General features: G+C 45.9%; 1 protein-coding gene across 4 annotated transcripts in view; it reads left to right on the top strand.

The window, feature by feature from the left end:
* Positions 1 to 20,665, top strand: part of ERG (ETS transcription factor ERG) — a 243,123-nt gene that overhangs the window by 7,179 nt on the left and 215,279 nt on the right. For 2 of the 4 annotated variants that reach the window (XM_026502975.4, XM_026502846.4), the window contains exon 1: positions 6,388 to 6,896. The exons of the other annotated variants lie outside the window; for them this stretch is intronic. The gene's annotated coding sequence lies outside the window, so the exon portion shown is untranslated. Of the gene's footprint in view, positions 1 to 6,387; positions 6,897 to 20,665 lie in introns of those variants that run through there. 4 annotated transcript variants of the gene reach the window in all.

Here is a 20,665-nt window from a genome sequence, read left to right as displayed (position 1 = left end):
GCAGCGTCCTTGGGATAAATATCCGCAGGTGGAAATTAATTCAAGACGAGAGGCATGTCTGGGAACGCTGGGAACGCTGAGAGGCAGAGATTGGTGTGTGGTCAGGTTTGATCCAGGCTGTGAAGGTTCAGGACTCCAGCGGAGGAGGGGCATTCTGGGTCACGGAGAGGCAAGTACAGGGAGAGAGACTAGAATGTGCAGACTGTATCGGGCAATGGCAAGCTGCCTCGTAGACGGTGCTGTTGCCTTATATTCTGCACAAGATGCTTCGCAGGGAGGCCACTGTGGGGAAGCCTCAGGTTATACTTTCAGGAAGTGGAAATACAGAAAGGGAATAAGGGGGAAGTGGAGCCACGTGCCACAGGATCTAGAGAGGGGGTGAAGCCACGTGCCACAGGATCTAGAGAGGGGTGACTTCACAGGCTAACAAAAGTGGCTCATTCGGTAGTGCCATCTGCTCAGACCTTGCCGGTGTGATGGTGAGTCAGGGCCCCACGCCGTACGGTGGTGGAGGCAGTGGCTCTTACGGCCCTCTGCTGTTTGGGGGCCATGGCAGAGACCAGCCATGCAACACACTGGGCAAGCTTGCAATCCCGTCACACAGGCCCTGATCGCTTATGGACCGATGGGAGAACTTCATTTTTAGTCTCAGCATCAGGACTACTTGGGCGACCCTTTGGCTGGATGGCCCAGCTCCAGCACGTGGCTCCCACCGCCTGCCTGCTGGGCTTCCACGGTCTTAGCTCCCACCTGTGCTCTGACCCTTGCTTCTCTTTAGCTCTATCGTTAGTATTTATTGTGCATCTACTTCTGAGTTTTTAAAAGCCTGGGTATATTGCATATATCCTTGTAGATCGCTTTAACAAGGTAGAGGATAAATAAAATAGCCCATCTTATAAAAATCATGCAAGAGTGATCCAAACCACACCATAGGAAGATCAGAGAGTGCTTCCCGAAGGACGAGGGACGAGGCATTGGAGCTGGGCGGTGCCCTGTGTTGGCTCTCTAGGCAGGGACTTGGGGGGGAAGGGTGGGCAGGGCAACAGTGGGCAGAGCAGGGGAGTCAAGCATTGGAAGTGTTACCCAGGAGCTGCGTCATGTAGCACAGAAATTACCCAGCCCTCCCCTATTTTGGAGGGACCAATCTAGACACTTATTTCAGTATCCCAAGTATGAAGTTAAAAGGTAGGGAATGAAATGATCTTGCAACAGGGAAGAGGGAGTGTGGCGTTTGGAGGATTGTAACTGACAGAGCCTGCACCAGATGGTGGAGGCCGGGGGCGTGTGTTGTCACAGTCACTCTCACCACTGCTCTTTGAAGAAGAGGCCCTTATTGCCCCCATTTTCCAGAATAGCAGAGTGAGGCTAGGGCGTGCTGAGGCCAGAGTTACACAGATAGTAAGAACTCGCAGAATCGAGTTCCGGAACCCGTGCAGGGCCTCTGCTCTCTGTCCAGAATTCCCCTGGTCAGGGCAGAGGGCCCACTCCCAGAAGTGACAAGGAGGGAGCAGGTGGCAGAGAGACAGAGGGAGTGGAAGGTCAAGGCAGCAGCGCTGGGCCGAGAAAGTATAGAGTGCAAGTCTCATGGTTAGTTTAAAATTTTCCGGTAGCCACGTTCAGAGAGGAAAAGAAACCGGTTACATTAATTTTAATAATCTATTTCATATAACACATGTCCAAAATAGTATCATTTCAACTGTAATGCATGTAGATATTGGTGAGATATTTTAAATTATTATGTTTTATATTAAATTTTCAAACTCCAGTGTGGAGTTTGTGCTTATAGCACGTCTCAGTCTGGACTGACCGTATTTCAAGGGCTCAGTGGCCACATGTGGCGGGTGGCTGCTGTATTATTAGACAGTGCAGGTTTAGAATCTTTGGCTAGGAGTGTCCACATTTAATATAATCAGTAGCCACGAAATCCATTATATAACTCGATCACAGGAGCAGAATTTTGTGACTTGGCGTCTCCCTTGGACCTCACCCAGAGTATCACAGTGGAACCAGATATGAAAGCAATAAAAAATTGAATGCTAGCACGACATATTTAGTACTAAATTTGCAGTTTTCTAATTGGAGGGAGGATGTATATATAATTTCCTGTTGACTCACGACATACTTTTAAAGAGCAAAATAAATACTTGCAGGCTGAGGTTTTGCACGCCTGGTAACGCGCGGTGCTGCTTGTATTGGGACTGTGCTCTGACAACTTCATGAGTAAAAATCTCCCTCGAATATTCCCTGTTTAAAGATAATTTCAGGGGCGCCTGGGTGGCACAGCGGTTAAGCGTCTGCCTTCGGCTCAGGACGTGATCCCGGCGTTCTGGGATGGAGCCCCACATCAGGCTCCTCCGCTGGGAGCCTGCTTCTTCCTCTCCCACTCCCCCTGCTTGTGTTCCCTCTCTCGCTGGCGGTCTCTCTCTCTGTCGAATAAATAAATAAAATCTTAAAAAAAAAATAAAGATAATTTCAGGATGATGACAGATGTCTTGTTTTGCATGCGGACAGTTTCTTGAGAATAACGTAATTTATCATTTGGAAGAATAGCATTCTTGAAGTGCTGTTATCCCTGCGAAAGAAAGAACATTCGTGAGGTGGAGTGCTGCAGGATTAACTTTCAAGAGCATGTATTCGCACAATTTGGGAACGGCGGGTTCATCTGACACAGGCCTCTCCCTCTTTAGGTAACACTCAAGTTCATGGCAAAATCTTATAAAGTCATTTGTGTCGTTCGTATCCTGCTTGGTATTACCAACGTGCAATGTGTGATGCGTCTTTGAATAACTTAGCTCTTTACCATATGCATGCTTCAGAGTTCAGATTTAATTTAATTTTTATGCAAAGTAAAAAACCTCACTGTACGTTCTTACTCATTCGCATTTCCCTGAATAAGAAATTTGTTTTCAGCTCCAGTGCCTGGTCTGTGGCAAACTCCTTGTTCGTGCTTTCTTGTAATTGGTTTGCTTTCATTATCACTAGTGCACGATAAGGGAATTTCCCTGTCCTTGTTCTGCTGTATTGTTCCCAGTGGGCAATGCTTACTTACTGTAAAGAAACAAAAACAAAACAAAACAAAACTGTGTTAAGTAAAACGCATGTGACTTTTCTCCACTCTAATCCCCGTATCAAATTTCACACCTCATTTGTCCAGTTACTGGCAACCCAACACAAGGGACAGAAAATACTGGGCTTGATTTAAAAAAACCCAGACCTCAAAACGAACGAATAGGGCCGTGTTCTCGTCTATACTGTGGCCCATCTCTGGTGGCTGGGATGCTTCCTTGTAAGGCCATCGAGGGAGAAACCAAAAAGCAAGTGCAGTCGGTTCGGCTGCTTTCAAATGTAGGTAACAAATACAGTTTTGCTGTCGAGTCCCGTTCTGTTCAACATGCAGCCTGGGCCACCAGGTGAGATCCTTCCAGAGGTAACCCGAAATTCTCTTCTGGGGCCACTGCCTGTCCACTCAGTGCCGTGGGCCACGGTCCATCTCGCGGTTTCCCACGGGAGTACACATTTAATCGAAGGTCCAAAGTCTATTTGAGAAGTCTGAAGCACATTAAGACCTCTTAAATAATTCACTTGGGGTTGCGTTCAGTGAACGTGTGTAAATATGAGAATGTGCGAGGCGAGTGGTCTCCGCGGAGCGTGGGTGCGAGACCACGTTGAGGTAAGCCACATGCGCTGGAGGAAAATCCGTGTCATCGCCGGCTGCTAGAACTTGAGGCTGGCTGGGTGGCTCGCAAGGGAAGGCCTGTGTCCAGTCCCTTCTGTGCTGGGTCTTTGCCCCTTCATCGGGGAGGACCTTGGAGACAAAGGGCTGAATGCAGGACTGTCACACAATGAAGGGGACAGAAAGCCAGTGGGGCTGCCTACCCCTGCCCCACACGCCTTCCCCACCAGCTTCTCAGGCTGGGTGTTTGTGGGTGTGAGATGGCCAGTGTGTGCTCTTGGGAGCCGCGATCTTTAATTAGACTTGGATTAATAACAACAACTGGAGAGTTTTTCCTTGCGGGCTGAACGGCTTTCGTATGCTATCGGGCAGTGGGGGTGGGTTCAGCGACGTGACAAGTAGCACCCCGTAGAGCGACCTCGTCAAGGATTCGGAACATCACTAAGTGCCCCCCCACTCCTGCTGACCCCCGGACGGACCCGTGTCCCACTCGGCACCACAGGCGCCTCTCTCTCCTGCACCGGGCGGGTTTCCTTAAGTGTATGGACTGCATGGGTGTAGACGGCAGTGCCAGCGACCTCTCACCAGCCATGGGCACGCACAGGGCCTGAAAGAAACAAGCCGGCGAGTCTAATGAAATCAGGCTGCAGATCTGAAGTGCTTTTGGAATATCCTGCCCCGCTTTCTGTCCCGTGTCTGGTTTTCATGGAAATTTGTGTCTGGGAATGAGAGGGAATCGGAGTGGATTTGCTGGAGGCAGGTGCGTGCGTTCTTTGGCTTTGGCCATTAGGAGTCAGGTCCAGGGACCTCCTTGGAGGGGGAGGGACCCGAGGTCTTAGGAGATTTGATGAGCAGCATGCAGTCTTTATAAGACAGTGGAGGGATTTTCGCCGACTTCCTGAGTTTTCAAAATTATTCCTAAATCTGCCCTAGTCTGGGATTTTTTAGGACAGAAAACACACCCCACTTACTGTCCATGCTCCATAAATGACCCTTTGAGCTCGCCACCATGTTCTTTCTATAGTGTTTGATGCTGGTGTCCGTAACTTCGGAGATGAGGAGTAAAACGACTCCATTCCTTTCTCCGGCAAGAACATGGCCAGTTCAGGTCAGGAACTGCGCAGCAATATCATGGCTGGTCCTGCTGGAAACGCCGGCTACGTCCGAGAGGTGGGGAATAATTTCTGGTGCACCCTAAGTGAAAGAAGTAGTGGGAATGAGGATCAGAATTCGTGATGTTTGCACTGGCAAGGGAAGCCAGACTGAACACTAGTTTTTAGTCTTTGCTCCAAGCAAGTGAAATAAGAATTGCATATCATGTATTCGAGAACGTTAAATGCATGCTTCCCTTTTGGAATAAGCAAGATTCGTAACAGACTAAGGCAAGGCAAAGATTGCTGCCTCGGTTACTTAATATGGAATGAAAAGATGTCCTGAGAGATCTTCGTTGGTAGACACTTAAAAACTAGGTTGAGGTTTTCGAGTAAGTACACTCAACGGCTTCATTGTCAGATCATTAGCTCTTTATTTCTGTCTTTTTTCATTTTTTTGGATTCTCTCTGATTTTGTTTCGTGGGCTCAACACGCACTGGCTTCTAAAGCAAGACGTGATGTGTGTGTGAGCTGTTGGTTAAAGAACAGATCAGGGTAGCCTCACTCTTACAGGAATAGTGATGGGGGCAGCCTAAGCAGATGGGAGTAAGAGCAGACAGCATTGACTTAGCACTGAGGCTTTGGCACGAAACCCTCAGGAAGACACAATGTATCGTGATGCAGGTACCCTTAGGCTTAAATGAACTTCTTTTCCTGACCCATCTGCTGCAGAACTAGCCTTTTCAGACCTTTTCCCCCGACCCCCCCTTCCCCCACACGCAAATCTAACACCAGGACACCCTGTGTATCTGTTGAGAAATTTTACATTCTCCGTATACACGTATATCTATATTCAGGTATAATCTGTACTTTGTCCATGAAAAGAGTGAAGACTTTTTCTCATCCTCTGAGAACTGATTTTAGCCTCCTTGGGAATACACAATGCCTGTGCTTAGCTTTGAAAAAGGCTACGTTCAAGAGAAGAGAGGGCATCTGCCCCAGAGCGTGGCCAGAAAACAGAAAATGATAAAGCAAAAGGCAATTGATGTTCCCTTCGTATTTCTCGGAGGGCTCCGTTAAACCTGCAGACTCCAGGACCACACACTCTTGCCACACACGAAAAGGTGGTAGGATTATCAGACTCAAGGGTGGACAAGATCAGACGGGCTGCTGAAACAGCCACGCTGCAAAAACAAGGCCACAGAGACCAGTGGCCCCCTCGTGTGGTAGCCCCTGGCAAGACAGCCTCTCCTTCTGAGTCCGGGCGGGAGCAGCCCTCTGGCTCTGCAGACAGCCTTCTCCCGTCCCCTTGGATGTATAAACGCGGGTCGTGTGGCCGATCTGATGCAGCTGGGTCACAGGGATGCTAATGTTTCCCCTCCAGTAAAAATGGAAATATATTAAAAAATAAACAACCAAAAAAGACATGCTGAGTTGAAACCAAAAATCAATCAGAAGAGAAAAACACTTGGGCTGGTGTCAAGAGAAACAAAACTGCGCCAGCACAAATTTTTATGAAAATGATCATTGAATAGTATTTCCATGAAAAGGCAACTGACTCAGAGACGGAGGGTGAGTGTCCCGTGAGGCAGACCAGAGTCGGAAGAGCCCGCCCACGCCCGGGGCTGACAGCACGGCTCAAGCACAGTTTCTAGAAGTGACCCAGCCATCCCGAAAATAGGAAAAAAAGTACACGAGGGAAAAGCCAGATTCTTAGGAAGGGAGAGAAATGTGTGTTGTGAAACCAGCACAGCTCGGGGAAGAATCTAGCGCCGCATTTGAGTTTCTCCCCTCCAGAAGCAGCCCCACAAATAACCCCGCTTGCTCTCCGGGGAGGGCACAGTCCCCGATCTTCTAGAAGGGCCAGATGAGACATGATGTTACTGGGAGTAACGAAGGCACACAGATGAAGTTTCTTACTTAAATGCTCACCTCCAGCTCGTGGCATAGGACGTGTGATGGTATTTTCTGCTGGCATACTTCTTCTGGAACATCACAAGGAAGCTTGCTTCCATCTGAGACAGGAGATCCAAGTGGTTATGCGAGCGTCTCCCCGCTGCCCCTCGGAACCCCGAGGCTCCCTCCGCCCCACCCCCGGCGCTGTCTGTGCCCTGGCTTTGGAATGTGAGAGGTACGTTGGCGTGGATTCTTTTTGTCTTTGTTGTCTGTGTTTTCAGAGGTGCTTAACTCCAAGCAAGCACCAGCTGGTTGCGAAAGCTTGCTCTCCTTAAACTTTCCCCTCTTCTTCTTTCCAAGTGGCCTCGTTTTAATGCCTTACAGACAGACATGAGTTTGAGTCAGCGGTGACCCACAGTCAGAATTTTGACAATTAGCCGCAGGATGACCAAACGCTATGTCACGGTCACATGGAGCACAGATTTGGAAGTTTATGAATGCTCGCCCTTAAGAAATCACTAAAAATACCTCTTCACACTATGACTCCTCACACAGGGGATGCCGTAGTAGTAAACTCAGTATCTGTTTTTTTGGTCATCAGGTCAGGGTAGATGGCATGCCACAGTGTGCGCCTAAACACTTACTTATGTGACATTATTTGTATTAGAGGCTATATATCCGAACTTCTACGACTCTAGCTGACATTTACTTTGCTGTGCTCTTTCTGGGGAATTCTCTTCGAATTTAGTCATTGGGACTTTTGACTATGAAACAGTCCAGGATCTTAGAAAACATCGATGATCCCGATGAACTGGGGTCAGTGATGACACAAAGCCCATCCACATCTGTATCCAGAAAGAGTAAATATCAAACACTCCTTCAGTTCCTAGGTCATTTCAGACTTGTTCCCCTGCTTGGCTCTGTTTTATTCGGTAGGATCTCTGTGTGGCATTTTTCCTCCCCAAATCTTTTAATAGATGTGAACTCTTACATATATGACATACATATAATATTACATAGGTTGTGTGTATGCATATTACATGATGTTATAATGTATATCACAGTAATCCCGTATTGTGGTAACTGTGTTACCAGAGCCTAGCGTGAAAGTTAAGCTGTCCCTTCCTAGACCACATTCACTGAAGTCTGAGGAGAACCCGAGTTGTGCTGAATTTTACTCTCCTAATTACTCAGGTAGAAAAAGACTGTTCTATGTTGATCTCCTTATAAGGGGTTTCTATAGACCAAGGCACCTGCTGTTCGTGTATAAGAAGGCTCCAGAATGCAAGAAACCACACCTAAATACCAGCCTTTACAAGACTAGTGGGACCTTGGAAAAGTGCTTTTATCATGGGACATTGAAACCTCCTTTAAGAAAATAAGATTTTTGTTATACGTAACTAATGAATCATTGAACATCAAAAACTAATGATATATGTTGGCTAATTGAATTTAAAATAAAAAAAGAAAAAAGAAAATAAGATTTTTAAAAGCACAGATGTCTCCCCATTTTGTCATGGATTGTAATAAATGGAAGTTTCTTTTCAAGGGACTCTTCTCAGTAGGAATATTGTCATGTTCACTTGCAGAGAGAAAGCCACCCTACTAACTGGAGCCATATTTTTTCACTGGAAAAGAAGCCAGCCGCAGTCCCAGCTTTTTCATCTCTCTTTCTGGCTTGGCCCTGATTCAGGCTGGCATATCCGACTCCATGCTGGGTCCAGGGATGCCACTCGGAGAGGGGAGAGTGTGGCTGGAGACACTTGGAGGGAAGATGTCCAAGACCACTAACATTTGTTAAGGGGAGCAAGGGGGGGTGGCACAGAAAGGGACCGTGGGTGGTCATGCCAGTCTCCAGGGACCACCACCTTCCAGACCCCTACCTGGGAGTGGTTCTGCAGGCACTCAACTGCTGGTGCCCCCCCCCTGCCCCCCCAGCCCTGCAGGGGCTGGGGTTTGTTACCCTGCCCCCATCCCCAGCCAACACAAGCTCCAACCCTTTGTTCTTTTCTCATATTTACTTGAAAACTCTCTGAACACATGGAATTTACACAAACACACAGTTTAATTATTCTTTACATTGACCAAGAATGGTCCCGGGGCAGTCTTCAAAGGCTCTTGCCGGCTCGGAATGTGGCAACACGCAGGTGCAGTGGCAACACTCGCTGATACACTGTGGCCGAGCAGAATCTTCTTTTGACCTTTTGAGGGGTGTGCTTGTGGTTTGCGATATTTCAGGAGAGGACCGGATTGAATGGGTTCTTTTGTTCTTCAGAACACCTAATTTCTTTGTGGGGCGTCAAGACCTCAATTTGCCTCTTAAATAAGAGGACCAGGGACTACTGTGCTGTTGGCTGTGGCCTGTGTCAGGCTTAGGAGAAGGAAGACGTGCGTCCTCGCTCTGTCCCCCTGCAGACAGGGGCTCTCTGCCCCTTCCCTGGCTGTAGGTGAGGTTCATGGAGGGCGTGCGGGCTCGCTGGGTATGTCCAGAAAGATGTTTTCGTTCCTCCACTTCGGGTTTTCTTCCTGAGAATGCTAATTCAACCATCCCATAAATCCTCCACTATAGGTAGCAAGCCCTAATTGTAGATTTCCTGCTTGCACCCGTGACCTGCCTGATTGCTGCTAGGTTGGCAAGGGGAGCCGACTGTTTGAACAGGGCCATGTGTTAAAGCCTTTTTCTCACATGTTTGGGGTTTGGTTGTAATTCCCTGATGGCTTTTATGTTAAGTTTCAAAAACTGCTGAAGGTAACTACTTGAAATGCTGCAGCTTGGTTCTCTTTAGTGAGCAACTTTGCAAGGATTCCAAAGAGGGGGCTTTGAGCAAAGAGTGGGCATCAGGTGGTTTGAGTGAAAGACGAAGGCAATGGGACACGTGCCGTCGTTGCTGAGAACACGAGGCTCTGTCCCCTCCCAGTGGTTCGAAGCTCAGCGCCTTCCTCGTGTTGCAAGGTTCTTAGGAAACTACATTATCTGTTCCAAATGTCTGCTAGAACCGGTTCTTCCTTCCCACCCCTCTGTCCCCAGTGCTCTAGCATCTTCTACTAGGGATGCTGAATGGTTCAGTGGGGCTGGAATGGGAGCGATTGGGGCTGTGCTTGGGACTTCCCCCCAATCTCGAATCTAGGCACCCCCTTCTCGACCCTCAGACTTGGAAAGGTGAATTAATTTAATTTAATTTAATTTAATTTAATTAATTAATTTTTTTGGAAAGGTGAAGATCATTGGGTATAACAAAATTACAAGGATATATTGGGTTTGAGGCAGCTGAACTTTGTTACCTGCAAAGGAAAAATGAAACCCAGGGGCTGTTCGTCCACCCCGGAGACTTGGCAGGCCGTAGAGTGCCCTGGAAAAGGCTGGGGACATGTGTGTGGGTTTATTGGTTGCAGAAGGGTGGGTGTGAGCTGAAATCTATATGAACAGTGCTAAAATGTTTAAAGCCTACGAGAGGTATGTCTAAGCATTTTGGAACTTGAGAGGGTGGTATCCGTAATACTTTGTTCATTGTGGAAATATTAGAACATACACATAAACAAAAATACTTAAATCTTTCCACACTCGGACGTTATGGCTACTGACAGAGGTGCATTTAATTTTAGAACAGTGGTGATTCTTTTATAGATACTTTTTTTCCAGGAGTAAATCATATCACATACAAAGTTCATATAACCTGTTTTTTTTTTTTTTTTACTTAAGAACACATTGTAAATATCTGCCCATGTCAATAAATATGTTTAACGAAATATCTTCTTTCCGCCACATTATTTTAACACTGTTTAGAATTCTGTTGTAGGGTCCCATCGTGATGGATTTATTGAGTATTTAGGCTGTTTTCCATTTTCTTTATTATAATCCCAGAGCTCTCTATCTTGGCTGCAGAATACGGATGCCCAGGCCCCAACACAGACCAGTTAAATCAGGCTCTCTTGGAGGAGAGGCCTAGAAGTCAGCATTCTCACATGCCTCTAGGGTTGGAAATCATGGTTACAAACCACGCTGCAGTTTTCCGAAGACTAGGATCCGTTCTTGGAAGTGGAATTGTGGGATCAGGGTCTGTGTCTTCGTCTTTTGCTATACACTGCCAACTTATCATTCAGAGGTTTTTTCTTTTTCAATGAATTTACATGTTAAGCTCTAAGGCTTCTGAAAGGCGAAGGATGACAAGAATTTGCACGTGGACTGGGGAAGAGGTTACTGCAATACCGAGTAAGCACCGTGAGCTGTTTGGCTTTTGCTGAGTTTTTTGGTATTGTGACATGACCTAAATAAACAAATGAGCCAGTTCCTAAAATCGTGGAGAAGAATGTTATTTGGGGCCGGTTTCTCCCCGCGGAGCTTTGGTCAGACCATGGGGCAGACGCCACAGCCCTGGCCGGGAGCGACGGTGCTTCAGGACCAAGCTTGATGCCTCTCTCGGCTCCTAACCCGTCCGCAGAAATCTCCCACACAACACCCGGCACGTGTCGGGTTTATTCGCTCCGGAGGTCCCCTATGCCTTTTATCACTTTTCAACTTTAACTGCTATTTTTTCCCCAAATAATACAGATGCATAAAATTAAATAGCATTTCTGGGCTTATCATGAAAAAGTGCTCATTCTCTGCTTTCCACCTTCCCTTAGCTGTTCTCGGCTCTTTTTTCTGTTATTTACCCCCATATTTATAAGTCCTGGGCTCCTGGCGCTTCTTGAGTTTTCAGTTTGGATATTATCGATTTTCTGTGAAGGACGATGGGGGTTGAGTTCCCGCCCCCGCCCCCCATTCTCCGTTCCTCCATCCTTCCAGTGTAGTTAAGCAAAAATGTCAGATTAATGTTCACTTCGAACGTTATTATAACTGTATAAATGTGAGAGGGGAGCCCCATGATGTGCTGTGATTACATTTTGTCTTTTCCCAGATTCAATAACTGGAATTTGAGTGTTGCCTTAGTTTTTCTAGGTACTTATCAATAAGACTGCCCTCAGCTCGCCTGCAGGGCTGGCACCTCCGCTGCGAGTGGGGGGCGCATCGGGTGACCTGTCAGGGCCGCCGAGGGAAGGGAAGAGGAGGACCCTCGGGGGCGCTGGGCTGGCAGGCTCCGGCGGACCTGGCTGCTTCCAGGCACACTGTTGTCCTGGGTCTTCGCTGACTGTAGAGTCCAGGAAAGTAAGGAATTTGAGATGCTCTTTACACCGACCAGCAAGCGAAGAGAAGCTGGTGGCTGAGCAGAAGGATCTCCATTTAGATCTTCGCTTAGAATAGATCATCGCCGGCAGGACCAGCTTTGGATCCCAGATGCGCCTCCCGTTGCGTAGCTTCCCACGGCGTCTTTCCCTCCGTGGCTCTATTTCCTTCCGCATTTAGGACTCTTACGACTCAAGAGCCCACGATTCCTGTCTGTAAACCATCCTGGGTGTTTGCCTCTTCCCTTTTTGATAGTTTGTCTTGTTACCTGATAAGTAACCTTGGATAAACACTCGCTTCCTTCTAAGGAGGGAGTTTATCCAGACGGCGCCCACCCGTCCGCTCCAAACACGGGGCCCCAGGAATCCGGATGGGATTCATTCTCCCTTTAGGGGCTGGGCGCTGGAGAGGAACTCTGGATGACATTCCGCACAAACTGCAGCAGTGGCCAGGGTGGGAGATCACATATTGGGTAGGCTTACGGGAGCCAAAGAACATTCCTCCCTTGGTAATCCCCTTGAAAATGAAAGAAAGGCTCCTTCAAGTTTTTGTATTTCCAGCTTTCATCCTCTGCTCACTCACAGGTGCTTCATTCCTTGGCTTGAGCAAATACCTTCAGGGAAAAGGAACCAGATGTCTCCTAAAAAAAAAATTATTTAGCTTGAGGAGACCTTTATTCAACTAACATTGTACATAAAAGCCCAATAAATACCCCCTCCCGATAGAGTGGAACTCTTTCAGTGAAAGCCAGTGCACTCTTGCCCTGCCCTCTCCCACCACCCCCATCGTCCCCAGATGCCTTCTTCCCCCTTTGGGGACCAGTGTGAAATCTACTAGCTGGCCTCTTCAGTCCATTTCTTGTCTGAGAAAATAGACACCTGCCAAAGTCAGTTGTCCAATATTGCAGGACCGGTGGTTGGCAAAGGGGGGACCCTCGCCCAATGGCTCATATCCTGTTTCTCATTCCAACCTGAGTCACGCTAGGGTCAACCCCGTTGGAAGACACGCGGTGAGAGTCTGAGGGGATCGCTATCATGTGACCCCAAACGCCTATGGCTCAGCTCAGCTCTGCAGTCAACGTTATCAAAACATGGAAAGGTTATTGCAGAGTGGTTTGTCATCATGTTGTATTTTAGACTCAATAATTATGCTTTGAAAATATCACATTCAATTCTTTTGCAACAGTTTTTGAATTTGGAAAATGAGAACTTTTTTTTTTCCATAAAGGAAGACATACCTGCAAAATTTCCTCATGATTTTTTTCATTTATTTAATTATTTACTATTTATTTATATGTATCTACTAATTTTTTTGCTATCCCAGCACAGATTCTTTGTTTTTCTATTTTTAAATTTGTATTTCTTTTTTTTTTTTAAAGTGTGGTGCATTCATTATAATCGATGATCTAATATCAATACATTATTATCAACACAAGTCCATAGTTTACATTAAGGTTCACTCTGTGTTGTCTGTTCTGTGGGTTTGGACAAATGGGTAATGCCATGGATGCATAATTCTAGTATCCTACTGGACAGTTTCACTGCCCTCAAACTCCCCTGTGTGATACCTGTTTATCCCTCCCTTCCTTCCCCCGAACCCACGGCAAATACTGACCTTGTTACCGTCTCTGTGGTTATGCCTTTTCCAGAATGTCATAGAGCTGGAGTCACACAGTATGTGGCCTTCTCAGACCGGCTTCTCTCACTGAGTTCTGGGCATTTAAGGTTCCTGCATATGTTCCTGTGGTTTGAGAGCTCATTGCTTTTCATGACCACGTAATATTCCCCGGTGCAGATGACCGTAGCTTTTGTATCCGTTCGCCTGTTGAGGGGCATCTTGGTTGCTTCCAGTTCTCTTTAGCTGTTACTTTCGTGATATTTCTCAAAGCTGGAATGCCGTTTCAGAGGGAAGGATACAACCTCTAGGTGAAGGCTGTGCTGTCGTAATCAAAGTTGAGATTCTAATAATGGTTCATCAGTATGCATCCATGCAAAGGGATTATTTTTGGTTCAACAAGTGTTGCAGATTTCGTGTAGGTCTGTATCATGGTAGGTCTTCGCTCAGGGTGGTCGAGTGAAATCAGTAGTGAAGCTTCTCTGAACATCATATCCCCAAGTCACTCTGTGTGCACAGCCATTCTCCCCACTCACTGTGCTTGAAAACGACCTCATTGTGTTTCTGGTTGGAGAGGTAGATTTTTTTTTTTAAAGATTTTATTTATTTATTTGACAGAGATAGAGACAGCCAGCGAGAGCGGGAACACAAGCAGGGGGAGTGGGAGAGGAAGAAGCAGGCTCATAGCGAAAGAGCCTGATGTGGGGCTCGATCCCAGATCGCCGGGATCACGCCCTGAGCTGAAGGCAGACGCTCAACCGCTCTGCCACCCAGGTGCCCCTGGAGAGGAAGATTGTTATGCACACCAGATCATTAGAACCTAGCGTCAAAGTTTCTTCTTGGCATTCTTCATGCTCGTATTGTCTCTCCCTGCATCGTCCCAGGGTGGGGAGACCACCCTCTCCCTAAATGGTCCTTTCCATCTGGGGCTCGTTCCGTTTGTCAGTGTGTGCTTGCTTAGACTGGCCTCAGATGCTGTCCATCATTGTGCCTACTTTTACCTTCCAGAATAACCCAGTAAGGTGGCTGTTTGTCTCATGACTGCTATGATTAACACCTACCACGGCGCCGGGTTCCTAGAAATCTTTCAATGAATATTTATCATATAATTTCAAAGCTGAACAAATGGATGAATGAATATCTGACTGACCTTCGTGTATTTCACATGTATTTCTTTAAACATCTCTTTTGCAGCCAAAACACAACTAGTTTTTATTTTTTAACCTCATTTTAGACAATATTTTTTTTTGAGCTCTCATATATTGATTTTATTTGTATGGACAGATTTTCTTTTTTCTCCGTGTGCTTCTTGGAAAGTCATGACCAGAATAGTCCCTCAGAAATCTGGAACCATTGCATTTTGTGATCTGGGCTCAAGGCTTCATTTGACTCTATTAGCTTCACGGTAGCCCCATCACGCTGCCCTTGAAAACACTCGTATGTTTTCTTGGCATCGACTGCTGCCAAGTCAAACCCCTGCCATTCGGTAAATAGGGCAGCTCTTAAAACTCAAGACAAAGAAAATAATCTGAGACTTCAAATTTTATCTTATGGAACTAAAGAAGTTGCAGACAGTATTTTTCTTCAATTATTACTTTTTATTATTATGTTCTTATTTTTTTAAAAAAATTGATGTTGTATTTTTTAACATCCTAATAAGATTTTTTTTAACAAGTATATGCCAAATATTTTAATTAAGTTAACTGTCAGTGATTTGGGTATGTGAATACTTCGTAATTTCAGGCATAGTGGTGTTTGGAAATGGTAACTTTTTTTCATTTGAGTACAGTTGACAACTAATAATAATTTGTAAATGGAACAAATAAAGCCTCTAAAATGATTTGACCTTAGAGGCAGAAAAGTGAGAAGACAGCAAGAGCTAAATAAACGAAACCCTAAACAAACTAATGACAAGAGGCCAAACCTAAAATGATTTCTACAGACTGATGTACCGTGGAACAAAGGGTGTGGGTTCATTAATAGAGACGACATTTATGACTCTGTGCCAGCCCGTGGTCTAGGCTTTCCCCATGTGAACCAGTGTAATCCATACAACAGCCCTATGGGAAGACACATTTTTATGATTATATTTTATTGTGGCTAAAAAACACAGAACATAAAATGGATCATCCTAACCCTTTTTAAGTGTACGGTTTAGTAGTGTTAAGTCTATTCACATTGTTGTGAAGCAGATCTCCAGAACTTTCTCATCTGGCAAGGCTGAAACTCGATCCCTGATAAATGACAGCTTCCCCCTCCTCCCTCCGCTGCCCCATGGTCACCACCATTATACTTTCTGGCTCCAGCAGAGTTGACTGCTCGAGACCGCTCTATCAGTGGGATCGCACTGCATTTGTTCTGTGACTGGCTTATTTCACTTAGCGTCATGTCTTCCATATTGTAGCATGAGACACACTTCCCTTCCTTTTTAAGGCTGAATGCTATTCTATCATCTGCATAGACCACGTTTTTTTTTGTTTTTGTTTTTGTTTTTGTTTTTTTGTCCATTTGTCTGCTGATGGACACTCAGGTTGCTTCCTCCTCTTGGCTAGTGAATAATGCTGCTATGAATGTGGGTGTACAAATATCTTTTTCAAGACCCTCTTTTGATTCTTTTGGGTATCTACCCAGCAGTGGTAATTCTGTTTAAATTTTTGAGGAACCTCTGTACTGTTTTTTGTAACAGTGCTATCATTTTACGATCCCACCAGTAGTGGACAAGGGTTTCTATTTTTCCACATCATGGTCAACACATACCATTTTCTGTTTCTTAAAAATTTTCTTAAATAATAGCCATCCTAATGGGTGCTAGGTGGTATTTCATTGTGTTTTTGACCTGCACTTTTCTTTTCTTTTTTTTAAGTATTTTTATTTATTTATTTTCAAGAGAGAAGGGTGGGGAGGGAGAGAAGGAGCGGTGGGGGGGAAGGGGCAGAGGGAGAAGCAGGCTTCTGATGAGCAGGGAGCCCGATGTGGGACTCGATCCCGGGACCCTGGGATCATGACCTGAGCTGAAGGCAGACGCTTCACTGACTGAGCCACCCAGGCGCCCTGACCTGCACTTTTCTGATGCCTGGTGATATTGATAATCTGTTCATATGCTGTGTGTCACATGTGTATGGGGAGCACTTTTACTATATCCGATATATGCATAAGGAAGTCTGGGGAAGGAAGGTCAGTCAGTTTGTTCAAAGCCATATAGAGAGTAAAGGATAGACCCAGAATTTGAATCTGGAGGTTCAGCTACAGACTCTCACATCGGAACGACTGTGTTCCATCCCTCCCTGTGGGAACACATGTTCAGTGTGGGAGGATGCTGTTCCTTCAAGTAGTTTTTTCTTTTTCTTTCTTTTTTAATATTTATTTATTTTAGGGAGTGGGAGGGGCAAAGCCAGAGGGAGAGCGAAATTCAAGCAGACTCCCTGATGAATACAAAGCCCGACACGGGGCTTCATCTCATGACCCTGAGATCATGACCTGAGCTGAAACCAAGAATTGATACTCAACCGACTAAGCCACCCAGACACCCCATCAAGTAGTTTTTTCAAATGCTCTTCCTTATATTGGACTCATGACTGAATTTTGAGCAAGGGGAATAGGAGAGAGCCCTTCCTCCTTCTCTTTCTTTCTCTCTTTCTTTCTTTCTTTCTTTCTTTCTTTCTTTCTTTCTTTCTTTCTTTCTTTCTTTCCTTCCTTCCTTCCTTCCTTCCTTCCTTCCTTCCTTCCTTCCTTCCTTTCAACATGTTGGTACGGTGCACCTGCCTGGGTCAGATGCTGTATGCAGGTCTTTGGAGAAAGACAAGGTGACCAGGACAGAGTCTGGTTATCAAGGAGATCACAGACAAATGTGGGTGATGAATTGGGTATCCGTGTAATTTTTCTTCCCAAACTGGGAGTAAAAGAAGACACCATAAATGATTTTATTAACAGGCTAAAGTAGGACTGTCTCAGGCAAACTAGGATGTGTGATACAGAGAGAAGGCATATACGAAAACTGTAGTATGAGTTGGGTAATAAATGCTAAAAATAAGGGAGGGTTTAAAGCGTTTCAGAACTCAAGAGATGACTTTCTGTAGTGTCGTGCTGGTGGAGTGATGAATCAGGCAGAAGCCATTTGAGCTGGGTTTCCCAAGCGAAGCACACCCTCTAGAAAGGTCTATGGGATTTTGTTTGCAGGCGCCCGGTCTGCTGTGCTTCCTGACTTGAAGCGATGGACCCAGCAGGAGACAGGAGATGCCAGGAGGCCTGAGCTGGGATGAGGGCCAGGGCTACCCAGGAGGTCGGGACAGGGATATGGGGGCTTTTTGCCTCCATGGACAGATCCTTGCCAGCGTAGGGGTGGAAAGGGCCTGGGAATCAGGTGTGCATACGCAGTAACACAGAGTTGTTCCAGTATTACCGAGGATTGCATGGGTTTTGTCCAAAGGAAAGGCAAGTAGTAAAAAGGAGGTCAAAATTGGGCCTGTGCCATCTCTTAAAAAGGATGGGCAGGCTATAAAAGTCTTCCCAGGCTGTTTGTTACTTTGTCTCTGCTGCAAGGATATATATATGGCAGCAACAGAATGTTAAGTTACCACTAAAAGCAGAATTTCCCCCAACGTGCTTTAAAGAGACGAGACACGTGGGCGTTTAGTGTTACTGATTCTTCCTGATGCCATTTTTTTTTTTAAACCAAATTTTCTATGACTCATAGGAACTCCCATTCTCTCTCTTGACTGTGAGAATATGTGAAACCGTGTGCTCAGCCTGAGAAATGTTCAAGCAAAGACTGCCTTCATGGGAAGCGCAGTGTGGGGGACCCTGTGTCTTGAAGGGGCTACGTCGTCGTTCCTGGGGGGCAGGATGCGCTCGTACTTGAGGGAGTTGGATGCCCGGGGTTAAGAAAACATTTCCCCGCCGGAAATGTTAGCAACGTGCCGATGGGTCTTCCTGGTCTCTGCCAGCGCCGAATGCAGCCAGATTATAAGAACTTCTTTGCCGTGTTTCAGATTCTATGAGATGGAGGGGATGAGGCATCCTTTATCTTTGTCTTTTTTGTTTTTTATTTTCTTCTCTTCCTTTTTTTTTTTTTTTTTTCTTTCTTTGCTGGGCTTCTCAATTCAGCTGCACGTCCTTCTTCCTTCGGGTAGGTGTATGGTGAATAACGGTCTTTGTACGCCACGTCCCTGGATTCTTGCTGTTTCTCAAAGTGAGCTCATCCAAAGAGCAAGTACTCACTGGGTCACAGCTGTTTCTCAAAGCTCCCCCTTTCTGCACGTGATCCTGTGAAGCCTTGAAGAGGTACTGCTTGGTGCCAAAAAACATTTTCAAGGCGATTTTCACGTGTATGAAGATGGCTTGTCTGTCCGTACTCATTCTTCCCTTCTTCCTCGGTAACAGAACTCCTGCATGCTCCCCGAGAAAAAAGACATTCCCAGCTTCCTTTGCAGCTCAGTGTGGCTGACACTAGAATGTGAGCAGAAGGGCCGCGAGCAACTTCCAGGAAGTATCCCTAAAGGGAAGGTTGGACTTCCAGGTAGAATCTTTAAAGGGTATACACTCTCCTTTCTTTTATCCTTACTACCTGCTGGATTGTTGATGTGATGGCTGGAGTTGGAACAGTCTTTTTGTGTCTGACTTATTTCACTTAGCAGAACGTCTGTAAGGTTTATTTATGATGCAGCATGTGTGAGAATTTCATTCCTTCTTAGACTGAATAACATGCCATTTATGTCTGTAGCTACACATTTGGTTTATCCAATCATCTATTTGTGGGCATTTGGGTTGTTTCTACCTTTTGCCTGTTGTGAATAGTACTGCTGTGAACATTGGTGTACAGGTATCTGTTTGAATCTCTGCTCTCAGTTCTTTTGTGTATAAACCCAGAAGGGGAATTGCTGGATCATATGGTAGTTCTGCTTTCCGAGGAGCTGCCATGCACCCTTTCACAGCAGCTGTAACATTTTACATTCTGGCCAGTAATGCCCTAGTGTTCCACTTTTTTTGCATTTTCACCAACACTTGTGACTTTCTGCTACTTTGACAATAGCCATCCCAGTGGGTGTGAAGTGGTATCTCATTGTGGTTTTGATTTGTATTTCCCAAATGATGAGTGATGTTGAAGATCTTTTCCTGGGCTTGTTGGCCATCTGTATGTCTGCTTTGCAGAAGTGTCTGTTCAAGTCTTTTGCCCATTTTTAAGTTGGGTTGCTTGTTTTTAAAGCTACCATTATTATATTTTAATCAATGTATCTTCTGTCATTTACAAGTGAAATGAACCATAACTATACATTGCCCCATTGCTCTGGCTCTGATGAGAACCCCTTGGATGGAGGGAGGTCATAGAGACTTGGTATATCAATCCTCGAAGCCAGCTAACATTGCCTCTGGGCGAGGTGCAGGAAGAGTGGGTGATCTGCCTCAGGTTACCTGCTTGGAGGGTGAGCAGAGATGGAGGGTCTCCTACCTTCTCATCCAGGAGTGTACCTCCCACTGACTCCCAACTAGAGAGCTCTACAAACAGGCATCTGTAAGCCCGAGACTCTTGTCCAGGGGCTGTGGGATGCTGTGAATTGTGTGCTCAGCATGGGAAACTTCACTGTTCAATCATAAATGTTAAATGTAAAAACAGGTCCCTTCTTAGCATCAATAGTAATAGTCATGACAACAGTAACAATAATTACTTTAGCATAGTTTGGGGATAGGAGGCTACTTTGGATGACATTTATACACAAAAGCTGTGTGTTGTTGCTTTCCATATCTCTTGATAAAAGAGAAAAAAGTTAATAGATGCAGATATGAACAGTGATTATTTATAAAAAAATATATAAAAATGCTCGACTGAGCCTGGTTGACTCTGGAGGATGACAGGTGCTATTTTGAAAGCCTGGGGCAGGCAGAGGGAAGAGGTGGGGAAGCTGGATAGAAGAGAAGTGGGGATGGGCAGCGAGGTGCTATGCACCCCCTGTGAGGGCGGCCCCACTACTATGGGAAGGAAATAGCCGGGTTCTTTGAGTTGCCAGATTGGTATGGCCGACTGCTGTGTTCACAGTTATCTGGTTATAGACAAGTCCCAAGGTGAATACTTAACTCTTCGCTTGGCCGTGTAGCTGTGGGTGTGCAGGTGGCTACTGGTCAGGGCTGTTGTGTGTTTTAATTGACCCCTTCCTCAGTCGTGAGGTCATCACATTCAGAGTGATGAGTTTGTGGTTCTGGGTAGCGTATGGGGCTCCTCCATAATTGACGGC

This window comes from Ursus arctos, unplaced genomic scaffold, assembly GCF_023065955.2.
Source record: "Ursus arctos isolate Adak ecotype North America unplaced genomic scaffold, UrsArc2.0 scaffold_4, whole genome shotgun sequence".
Taxonomy (NCBI): Eukaryota; Metazoa; Chordata; class Mammalia; order Carnivora; family Ursidae; genus Ursus; species Ursus arctos.
Note: the sequence above shows the minus strand (reverse complement) of the source record. Positions and strands in the feature narration are given on the sequence as shown.